We start from the raw sequence: 11,492 nt of genomic DNA on the forward strand, positions 1-11,492 counted from the left end.
GTGTCAGAATGTATAGTCAGTGTAACATGGTGTCCTTTGACATGCTGACCATCCTCTTCCCCTTGTCCCTCAGTGTCAGAATGTATAGTCTGTGTAACATGGTGTCCTTTGACATGCTGACCACCCTCTTCCCCGTGTCCCTCAGTGTCAGAATGTATAGTCTGTGTAACATGGTGTCCTTTGACATGCTGCCCATCCTCTTCCCCGTGTCCCTCAGTCTCAGAATGTATAGTCTGTGTAACATGGTGTCCTTTGACATGCTGACCATCCTCTTCCCCTTGTCCCTCAGTGTCAGAATGTATAGTCTGTGTAACATGGTGTCCTTTGACATGCTGACCACCCTCTTCCCCGTGTCCCTCAGTGTCAGAATGTATAGTCTGTGTAACATGGTGTCCTTTGACATGCTGACCATCCTCTTCCCTGTGTCAGTGTCAGAATGTATAGTCTGTGTAACATGGTGTCCTTTGACATGCTGACCATCCTCTTCCCCGTGTCCCTCAGTGTCAGAATGTTTAGTCTGTGTAACATGGTGTCCTTTGACATGCTGACCATCCTCTTCCCCGTGTCCCTCAGTGTCAGAATGTTTAGTCTGTGTAACATGGTGTCCTTTGACATGCTGACCATCCTCTTCCCCGTGTCCCTCAGTGTCAGAATGTATAGTCTGTGTAACATGGTGTCCTTTGACATGCTGCCCATCCTCTTCCCCGTGTCCCTCAGTGTCAGAATGTATAGTCTGTGTAACATGGTGTCCTTTGACATGCTGACCATCCTCTTCCCCGTGTCCCTCAGTAGTTTTACACTCTACTGGAGAATTACTTGGTATACTTCCCCCCAAAAGTACACACTAGAAACTCAAGGATGATGTGAGTGTTGGACATAGTCTGTAGAGTATTCCCATGCTTACCTTGCTGTGTACCCTCTCCTGTCCCTCAGTGTCAGAATGAGGTGACGGCTCCAGACTGCAGGTTGGGTCTGAAGGAGGGCCGGCCCTTCTCTGGTGTCACCGCCTGCATGGATTTCTGTGCCCACGCTCACAAGGACCAGCACAACCTCTACAACGGCTGCACTGTGGTACGACACACAGCCCTACCTCTCTCTCTTTCTGTCACTCTCTGTCACTGTCTTAATAGCTTCCAGTCTGTCTTCTTTCTCACTCTTTCCCTCTCTTTGTGTGGACATCGAATGGATGCTCTGCTGTGTGTGTTTGAATGTGTGGCAGGGGCGTATGGTGGTATAGAGACTGTTTGGATTGGTACAGACAGTGAGTGTCCCACACTAACCTCCCCCCTCCCCAAGGTGTGCACTCTGACTAAAGAGGACAACCGTACAGTGGGGGAGATCCCAGAGGACGAGCAGCTCCATGTACTTCCCCTCTACAAGGCCGCCCTCACAGACGAGTTTGGCAGCGAGGAGGGTCAGCGGCAAAAGATGCGCACCGGCGCCATTCAGGGGCTCAGCAACTTCCGCCGTGAGGTCCGCAAGCTGCCTGAGCCCGCCAAGTCCTGCCGCCAGCGCCGCCTGGACGCTAAGAACCGCGCCTCGGAGAAGAAGAAGGCCAAGCAGCAGCTGCCAACGCCCACGGAGACGCCGGATAAGACTGTGATCAAGATGGAGGTCCGGCACGCTGGCTCCCCTGTCAGACAGCATGGCAATAAAGGCGAGATAACCCCTGAACTCTACTAGAAACATGGGAGAGTGGCTTCATGAGTGTTGTGAGCTTTATGCTAATAATAAACCCAGAACTCAGGTGTTTTAAACAAAACTCCAGCGAACTTTACAATATGACGATAATAATATGGTCATAGGAGGAGAGTATATTTAATCCAAACTGACCTCTGGGTTAAGACTTATAGCTAGTCAGCATACAGTATGCAGCCCATTCAGGAATCAAACCCACTACTGGTGTTCTAAGTAAAACTCCAACCAAGTGAACCATAAAAAACACAGATTTGTGCAGAGGCAAGTGATTATCTCATGTCTTATCACCCCTTTCTCCTCTGCCTACTCTCCCCCACAGTGATCCCTAAGCAGGAGGTGAAGCCCACCATAAAGAAGGAGGCAGTGGACCAGTGCCAATACCCCTACCACGTCTACCCCTCCCACCCTGGCTACTACACACGGGGAGGCCCCCCTTCCAATGGCCAGCCCCCTGCACTTCCACCTCCACCAGGTCCTGTCAATGGCTACCACCCCAATATACCCTCAGCACTGCCTTACGGCTATTACAACTATCCCCCCAACCCTAACACACTTTTCCCCCGTGAGCTCACTTACGAGGGCCGTAACAGCTCCTGGCATCACGCAGGGCACAATGCTTCCCCTGGCCTTGTGGACAAGAAGCCAGACATTCAGAGCCTCCAGGCCAAGCTGGCACACTCCTACTCAGGCCCAGGCCTCCCTGAGCAGCAGCATGGAGACCCAGCCAACCAACACCAATGCAACGCTTACCCACACCCCCACCAGCCTGACTACAACCAATCACGTCCCTCATCAGTCTCCTCAGAGCCCTCCCACAGAGGGACCCCTGTCATCAAGCAGGAGCCCATGGATGTGCCAGTGTGTGAGGGGGGCAATACCCAGAGCTGTCCTGACACTCCCATCCCCACCCCACAGCCTGGAGGGCCCTGGTCCGGGCACAAGCCCAACGGGAGTATGGTATCAGGCAGCTGGGAAGGCAACCCCCAACCACCATGCCCCCCGGAGGCTCCCTTCACTTCAGACAAGCAGCAGGTCCACCAGCAGGGACCTCACCAGACTTCCCAATCTCCATACTCCCAACAGCAGCATCAGTATCCCCCACAACAGCCCTCCCCATACCCCCAGCAATGGAACTCTTACCCTGGCCCCAACACCCCCAAGGCCTCTCCTGTTCCCTCCCCATCACCCTCTCCTTCCCCACACCCCAGCACCCCCCGCCACTGGGACAGCCCTGCTCCCAGCCCTCAGCCTAAGGCTTGGCCCATGGACATGGTTCCTGCTGGGTACTGCCCTAGCCCTGCCAGAGGCTTCCCCGACAAGATATGCTCCAAAGCGGGCGAGAGTCGGGGCTCGACCCCTCTAGGTCTCCAGGAGAAGGCCTGGAAGTCTTTTGGAGGATCCATGGCAGGTACACAGTCTCCAACCCCAGAGGCCTGCTGGGACCCTAACCGGGCTGAGACCCCGAGCGACGTCGAGAGCCAGAGAGGTCGCGACCTGGACGAGGAAGAGCAGTGGTCAGACAGCGAGCATAACTTCCTGGACCCCAGCATCGGAGGGGTGGCGGTGGCACCCGCTCACGGTTCCATCCTGATCGAGTGTGCCCGGCGTGAGCTGCACGCCACCACGCCACTCAAGAGGCCCGACCGCTCTCACCCCACCCGCATCTCCCTGGTGTTCTACCAGCACAAGAACATGAACCAGCCCTGCCACGGCCAGTGGCTCTGGGAGGCCAAGATGAAGATGCTGGCGGAGCGGGCTAGAGAGAGGCAGCAGGAGGCAGCACTACTGGGGCTGCCCTACGAGGACATCAAACCTGGGAAGAAACGCAAGTTGGGGGCCACGGCAGGAGGGGCCAGCCCAGGTCCTGGCCAGACCACGGAGGGGCCAGTGATGGGGATGGCGACGCGGTTGGCCTCCACCCACCACACCACCTCCACGGTCACTGTGTCCCCCTATGCCTTTACCACCCTCACTGGGCCCTACAGCCACTTTGTGTGATGATGAACAGACAGACGGACACACAGGCTGGTGGAGGGAGAGCGGGCTGAGCAGACAACCCCTCCTTTAGTCCTGTGTATCTCCATCCTCCTCCTGCTCTGTTTTCTCACTCTGGTGCTCTGGGCTGGAAGGAGGGGAACTACTGGTTTGAATCCTCGTTTTGTTTTGTTTGTTTTTTACCTCATGTCAGGCAGCAGTATGGGCCCGACCCTGGACCAGACAGACACACTGCCTGTGGTGCTCTTTCTCTCTCCTCTGCGGGAGGGACTCCATTGCTTCTCCTTCTTCATAGAATTTTAATGATCCTCCTAATTATTACTATTATTATCAATATTATTACAATTGTTATTGTTACTGTCAATGTTGTTATTACAGGTATTATTATTATTATGAAGATTCTGATTTGATTTGTTTGTTTATTGATGTGGTTGTTTTTTCATGTTGTTATTAATTATTATTTAGTTTATGTTGTGTTTTTTTACAGAGGGGTCTGTCTTGCTTTTTTCCCATATTTCTGTAAATCTGCCCTTTTCTTTTTTTTCCCCTTTGGCTTTTGAAATGTTTAACTGTACTTGGAGAAAAAGGCCGTTCTCAGCACTGCAAGGCTCTTCAAGACGGTCTTTCCAACAAGCACGACATACACATTTTACATTTGAATCATTAGTCTTGACCAAAAGAGGGAAGAGAAACCCACAGAAACTTCTCTGAACCATCCCACATAGCCTTTTTTAAACCAACTCCTGTCCTGTCTGCCTTGCTGTGAAGAGAAGGGTTCTTCTCTCTCCATTATTACTCTCACCCCACCGATCCGCCTCACTCTTACTGCTGTGGTGCTTCATTGATCTTTATCCCTTTTACAGAGATCATATCAGTCTCTTCTTCATGGCACTATATGCTGAATATAAGGCTGCTCTTATAGCATAGATGTAGAGTGAGAACAACTGGCACTAGATGCTGAACATAAGGCTGCTCTTATAGCATAGATGTAGAGTGAGAACAACATGCACTAGATGCTGAACATAAGGCTGCTCTTATAGCATAGATGTAGAGTGAGAACAACAGGCACTAGATGCTGAACATAAGGCTGCTCTTATAGCATAGATGCAGAGTGAGAACAACAGGCACTAGATGCTGAACATAAGGCTGCTCTTATAGCATAGATGTAGAGTGAGAACAACAGGCACTAGATGCTGAACATAAGGCTGCTCTTATAGCATAGATGTAGAGTGAGAACAACAGGCACTAGATGCTGAACATAAGGCTGCTCTTATAGCATAGATGCAGAGTGAGAACAACAGGCACTAGATGCTGAACATAAGGCTGCTCTTATAGCATAGATGTAGAGTGAGAACAACAGGCACTAGATGCTGAACATAAGGCTGCTCTTATAGCATAGATGCAGAGTGAGAGGCACTAGATGCTGAACATAAGGCTGCTCTTATAGCATAGATGCAGAGTGAGAACAACAGGCACTAGATGCTGAACATAAGGCTGCTCTTATAGCATAGATGTAGAGTGAGAACAACAGGCACTAGATGCTGAACATAAGGCTGCTCTTATAGCATAGATGCAGATGAGAACAACAGGCACTAGATGCTGAACATAAGGCTGCTCTTATAGCATAGATGCAGAGTGAGAACAACAGGCACTAGATGCTGAACATAAGGCTGCTCTTATAGCATAGATGTAGAGTGAGAACAACAGGCACTAGATGCTGAACATAAGGCTGCTCTTATAGCATAGATGCAGAGTGAGAACAACAGGCACTAGATGCTGAACATAAGGCTGCTCTTATAGCATAGATGTAGAGAGTGAGAACAACAGGCACTAGATGCTGAACATAAGGCTGCTCTTATAGCATAGATGCAGAGTGAGAACAACAGGCACTAGATGCTGAACATAAGGCTGCTCTTATAGCATAGATGCAGAGTGAGAACAACAGGCACTAGATGCTGAACATAAGGCTGCTCTTATAGCATAGATGCACTAGATGCTGAGGCTGCTCTTAACAACAGGCACTAGATGCTGAACATAAGGCTGCTCTTATAGCATAGATGCAGAGTGAGAACAACAGGCACTAGATGCTGAACATAAGGCTGCTCTTATAGCATAGATGCAGAGTGAGAACAACAGGCACTAGATGCTGAACATAAGGCTGCTCTTATAGCATAGATGTAGAGTGAGAACAACAGGCACTAGATGCTGAACATAAGGCTGCTCTTATAGCATAGATGCAGAGTGAGAACAACAGGCACTAGATGCTGAACATAAGGCTGCTCTTATAGCATAGATGTAGAGTGAGAACAACAGGCACTAGATGCTGAACATGAGAACAACAGGCAATGCTGAACATAAGGCTGCTCTTATAGCATAGATGTAGAGTGAGAACAACAGGCACTAGATGCTGAACATAAGGCTGCTCTTATAGCATAGATGTAGAGTGAGAACAACAGGCACTAGATGCTGAACATAAGGCTGCTCTTATAGCATAGATGCAGAGTGAGAACAACAGGCACTAGATGCTGAACATAAGGCTGCTCTTATAGCATAGATGCAGAGTGAGAACAACAGGCACTAGATGCTGAACATAAGGCTGCTCTTATAGCATAGATGCAGAGTGAGAACAACAGGCACTAGATGCTGAATATAAGGCTGCTCTTATAGCATAGATGTAGAGTGAGAACAACATGCACTAGATGCTGAACATAAGGCTGCTCTTATAGCATAGATGCAGAGTGAGAACAACAGGCACTAGATGCTGAACATAAGGCTGCTCTTATAGCATAGATGCAGAGTGAGAACAACAGGCACTAGATGCTGAACATAAGGCTGCTCTTATAGCATAGATGCAGAGTGAGAACAACAGGCACTAGATGCTGAACATAAGGCTGCTCTTATAGCATAGATGCAGAGTGAGAACAACAGGCACTAGATGCTGAACATAAGGCTGCTCTTATAGCATAGATGCAGAGTGAGAACAACAGGCACTAGATGCTGAACATAAGGCTGCTCTTATAGCATAGATGCAGAGTGAGAACAACAGGCACTAGATGCTGAACATAAGGCTGCTCTTATAGCATAGATGTAGAGTGAGAACAACAGGCACTAGATGCTGAACATAAGGCTGCTCTTATAGCATAGATGTAGAGTGAGAACAACAGGCACTAGATGCTGAACATAAGGCTGCTCTTATAGCATAGATGCAGAGTGAGAACAACAGGCACTAGATGCTGAACATAAGGCTGCTCTTATAGCATAGATGTAGAGTGAGAACAACAGGCACTAGATGCTGAACATAATATAGGCTGCTCTTATAGCATAGATGCAGAGTGAGAACAACAGGCACTAGATGCTGAACATAAGGCTGCTCTTATAGCATAGATGCAGAGTGAGAACAACAGGCACTAGATGCTGAACATAAGGCTGCTCTTATAGCATAGATGCAGAGTGAGAACAACAGGCACTAGATGCTGAACATAAGGCTGCTCTTATAGCATAGATGCAGAGTGAGAACAACAGGCACTAGATGCTGAACATAAGGCTGCTCTTATAGCATAGATGCAGAGTGAGAACAACAGGCACTAGATGCTGAACATAAGGCTGCTCTTATAGCATAGATGTAGAGTGAGAACAACAGGCACTAGATGCTGAACATAAGGCTGCTCTTATAGCATAGATGTAGAGTGAGAACAACAGGCACTAGATGCTGAACATAAGGCTGCTCTTATAGCATAGATGTAGAGTGAGAACAACTGCCAGTAGAAGTCCTCATCTTCCTTCAGGTGTTGGTTGAGAGATCTATCCCTCCAGTTCTATGGCTCCTGTGGGGATTAGTGAGCGCTTTCTATTTGAAGCACAAGAGGGCAGCACTGACCCCTGTAAAATGGTGCACTGATACACACAGACACCAACTCTCACTTACACACACACACACACACACAAAGCTCCTGTCATCGAGCCAGCACAGCTCCTGTCATACAGCCTTACTGCTTTAAACGACAGAAGCATGGCCGCCAAAGTCTGGTCCTTCCAATGACCACAGGCAGCACGGGCCACGCAAGCCCTTTATCCTGAAACCGGAGACATTGATGGGAATAGTGTGTGGACAGAAATGCACTTCTAAACACACTGGTGCTTTCCCTACACATGTTGACACACAAAGGGCTCAGTCAGTGAGTCCTGCTTTTGCCTGGTGCTGTTATTCGTTTTGAAGCAGAGCAAGGTTTGTCTCTATGCACACACTGTCACGACAGAGCCAGTAAACCCTTATTCACCAATCATGGCTGCCTCTGCATTGCTTGCGTGTCAGAGCCAGAGCCTGCTTTGGGGCTCACTTTTGAGATGAGAAATCTTGGTGCTTATGAAGTGGTCGAGATAGAGCTCTCTATACCTCAACGTTGCCGAGACAATGGTCATGGTTGCAAAACGCTACAAACACACACACAGGCACCAGGTCAGAGGAACATGATGAATATTAGTCCAGATTCCCCATGTGCTCTACAAACTCATTTTAATCCACTTTTTTATTATTTATTACATGATAATGATGATGATGATTGTTGTTATTGTTTTTTTTTGTTATAGCTAATAGAAATTGTACATACAGAAGAAAATATTTTATAAAAGCACTTTTAATCTTGATTTCATTGAGAGAAAAAGAGAACAGATTATTGACAACTTGAAGCTTACTTTTTTAAACTTTTTATTTTATTTTTTTCTCTCCCAAGAGAGATTTAAAAAAATGTACATATTTAAAATATTTAGGTAAGATTATTTAACTGTTGAGGGATAATGACTAAATCATAAATGATTCCAGGCTTTTTAGTCCAGTCAGTTTGCCAGACAGCCTTTAGTAACAGAAAACAACTCAGTGATTTCCAATGTGTTGTTATGTCTGCATATGTATACTCAATACTGCTGTCCTGATTTCATAAGTACTGTACTACACGATACCTCTGACAGCAACCAACCAGCCACCCTTCCTTCATGAGAAAAGATTGACGTAATCAGTAATCAGGCCATTTATAAGCCAGAGTATGATATCTAGCCAATCCACACTGAGAACCAATGAGAAACAAAGTATTTCTTGTTTTTCAACACAAGAATCAAACAGTTGCCGAATCAAAGTTGTCAGAAGTGCTTGTATGAGAGAACTCTAGTGACAGGTGAGGTGTAGCCCCAGCAATCTGTCTTGTCCATTGTGTTAGACTGAGGTGAGAGGTTGTCACCACCGTAACTTGTTTTTAATGTGGTATTATCAATGATAGTGATTTTAACAGTAGTAAAAGATGTAACAGTAATGGAGAACCATGACAACTTCACACTTGTAGTACCAGACTGAAGGTACAGTGTATTCATGGAAGACACCAGATAATAACTGGTAGTTTAGTTTGTAATATGTTTTGTTGGTTGTTGTAGATTGTCACAGACATGACCAACAGGACTTTGACTAATTTAGGGACCTGGGGAATATGGCTATTCTATTCCCACCGTAAGAACAAACTCCCCCTTTAATAACGTCAATGCATGATCGACACACAGTTCTAATGATTCAGTCATATTTATGATCTATGTAATAATGGGTGCTGATCATATATACTGCATATTCATATTTTATTTGTACAACATTTTTGGGGAGGCTAATGCTATGGTGCTACTCCCTAACTTCACTGTGGAATAAAATGGGGGGGAGACATGATTTATATCACTGATATTTGTCTGAGCTCTTAGAATGATAAGATAAACTATTTCTTTGAATATTGCAGTTTCAATGATGGAACAACTCCGGTGCATGTTCAAGGTAATAAAATAAAAAAATACAACTGTTTAATTGAACTACTCACACAGTTCATACACAACTTTTGTTAATCCATTGTCCACATAAACTACTTGAAAAGGGACTCTATTCTCGCTTTAACTGGTATGGGGATTGAAGAATCATATTATATTGAAGTGAACAGACTTATCTTAATTAAAAACTTGGTGCAGTGTATGTGCTGGAAGCTATTATACATGACTCTTTTGGGTATGTTGTACATTTTTATGGTGATGGGAGAATGTTAAGATATTGGAACAACGAGCATACTCCCTCCCTATGTTTCTCACAGGTTGGCATTTATTGAGTTGATTCATGTACTGGAGGCAGCTCTGCAGGGTGTTCATTAGCTTGCACAGCCACAAAGTCTTAAAATCTGATTTTAAACCTGACCTTATCCCTGACCTTAACCACACTGCTAACCCTAATGCATAAATAACCCTTACCTAAATTGAAGACCAAAAAGCAAATGTTTGTTTTCAAACATTACTACGATATAGCAAATGTTGACTTTGCAGCTGGCCCATCTAGCGGAAACAACTCAATTCTGCATCCAGGGCAAGACTTATGACAATAAACCCCAACCTGCATGTTTCTCCCTCATAGCGAGTGTATAAGTATGTAAGTAAATACGTCTAACTCCCTACATATACACACTTCACATATTTTCCATTTTTATCCCATACTTTGTCTTTCTCTTCTCTCTCTCTCACACTCACAAATATTATTAGGATGTGTACTCTGCTCTCAGTACTGATCTTCATTGATCACCCCATCTGCCCACTCTTCCAAGCTGGAATCAAGCTGGGTTTAGGGTGGACTCAATCTGGGCTCAGGCTTATATCCTGTCCCAAATAAACAAAACATCACATCTGGCAGCTACATTCCTTTTTGAGTTTAAAGATTGTTCATGGTTCTATTTTTTCATGTCAAGTATGCAGTGTGTTAAAAAAAAAAGATTTGTTTCTTTGTTTTTGTTCAGTCTCTCTTTGTAGCTGTATGGTGTACTATGTGAATACATAATGTATGTGGTACAACCCACAATATTGTTTTATGTTGCGAGATAATTAAAAAAAACTAAAAATAATTAGTGTTATGATCAACATTTTTGCTATATACGGTGCATTCAGAAAGTATTCAGAACTGTTGACTTTTTCCACATTTTGTTACGTTACAGTCTTATTCTAAAAACAATTTAAAAGTTTTTTCCCCTCATAAATCTACACACAATACCCCACAATGACAAGCAAAAACCGTTTAAGAAATACAGAAATGTAATATCACATTTACATAAGTATTTAGACCCTTCACTATGTACTTTGTTGAAGCACCTTTGGCAGTGATTACAGCCTCCAGTCTTCTTGGGTTACAAGCTTGCCACACCTGTATTTGGGGAGTTTCTCCCATTCTTCTCTGCAGATCCTCTCAAGCTCTGTCAGGTTGGATGCGGAGCGTCGCTGGACAGCTATTTTCAAGTCTCTCCAGAGATGTTAGATCGGGCTCAAGTCCGGGCTCTGGCTGGGCCACTCAAGGACATACAGAGACTCCCGAAGCCACTCCTGCGTTGTCTTGCTGTGTGCTTATGGTCGTTGTCCTGTTGGAAGGTGAACCTTCGGTCTGAGGTCCTGAGCGCTCTGGAGCAGGTTTTTTTCAAGGATCTCTCTGTACCTTGCTCCGTTCATCTTTCCCTTGATTCTGACTAGTCTCCCAGTCCCTGCCGCTGAAAAATATCCCCACAGCATGATGCTGCCACCACCATGTTTTACCGTGGGGATGGTGCCAGGTTAACTCCAGACGTGACGCTTGGCATTCAGGCCAAGGAGTTAAATCTTGGTTTCATCAGACCAGAGAATCTTGTTTCTCATGGTCTGAGATTCCTTTAGGTGTCTTTTAGCAAACTCCAAGTGGGCTGTCATGTGCCTTTTACTGAGGAGTGGCATCATCCTGGCCATAAAGGCCTGATTGGTGGAGTGCTGCAGAG

General features: G+C 45.9%; 1 pseudogene; it reads left to right on the forward strand.

Moving 5' to 3' along the window:
- LOC124036479 overlaps positions 1-5,105 on the forward strand; it is a 63,880-nt pseudogene extending 58,775 nt beyond the window's left edge.
- The last annotated feature ends 6,387 nt before the right edge of the window (positions 5,106-11,492 follow it).

This window comes from Oncorhynchus gorbuscha, linkage group LG05, assembly GCF_021184085.1.
Source record: "Oncorhynchus gorbuscha isolate QuinsamMale2020 ecotype Even-year linkage group LG05, OgorEven_v1.0, whole genome shotgun sequence".
Lineage (NCBI taxonomy): Eukaryota > Metazoa > Chordata > Actinopteri > Salmoniformes > Salmonidae > Oncorhynchus > Oncorhynchus gorbuscha.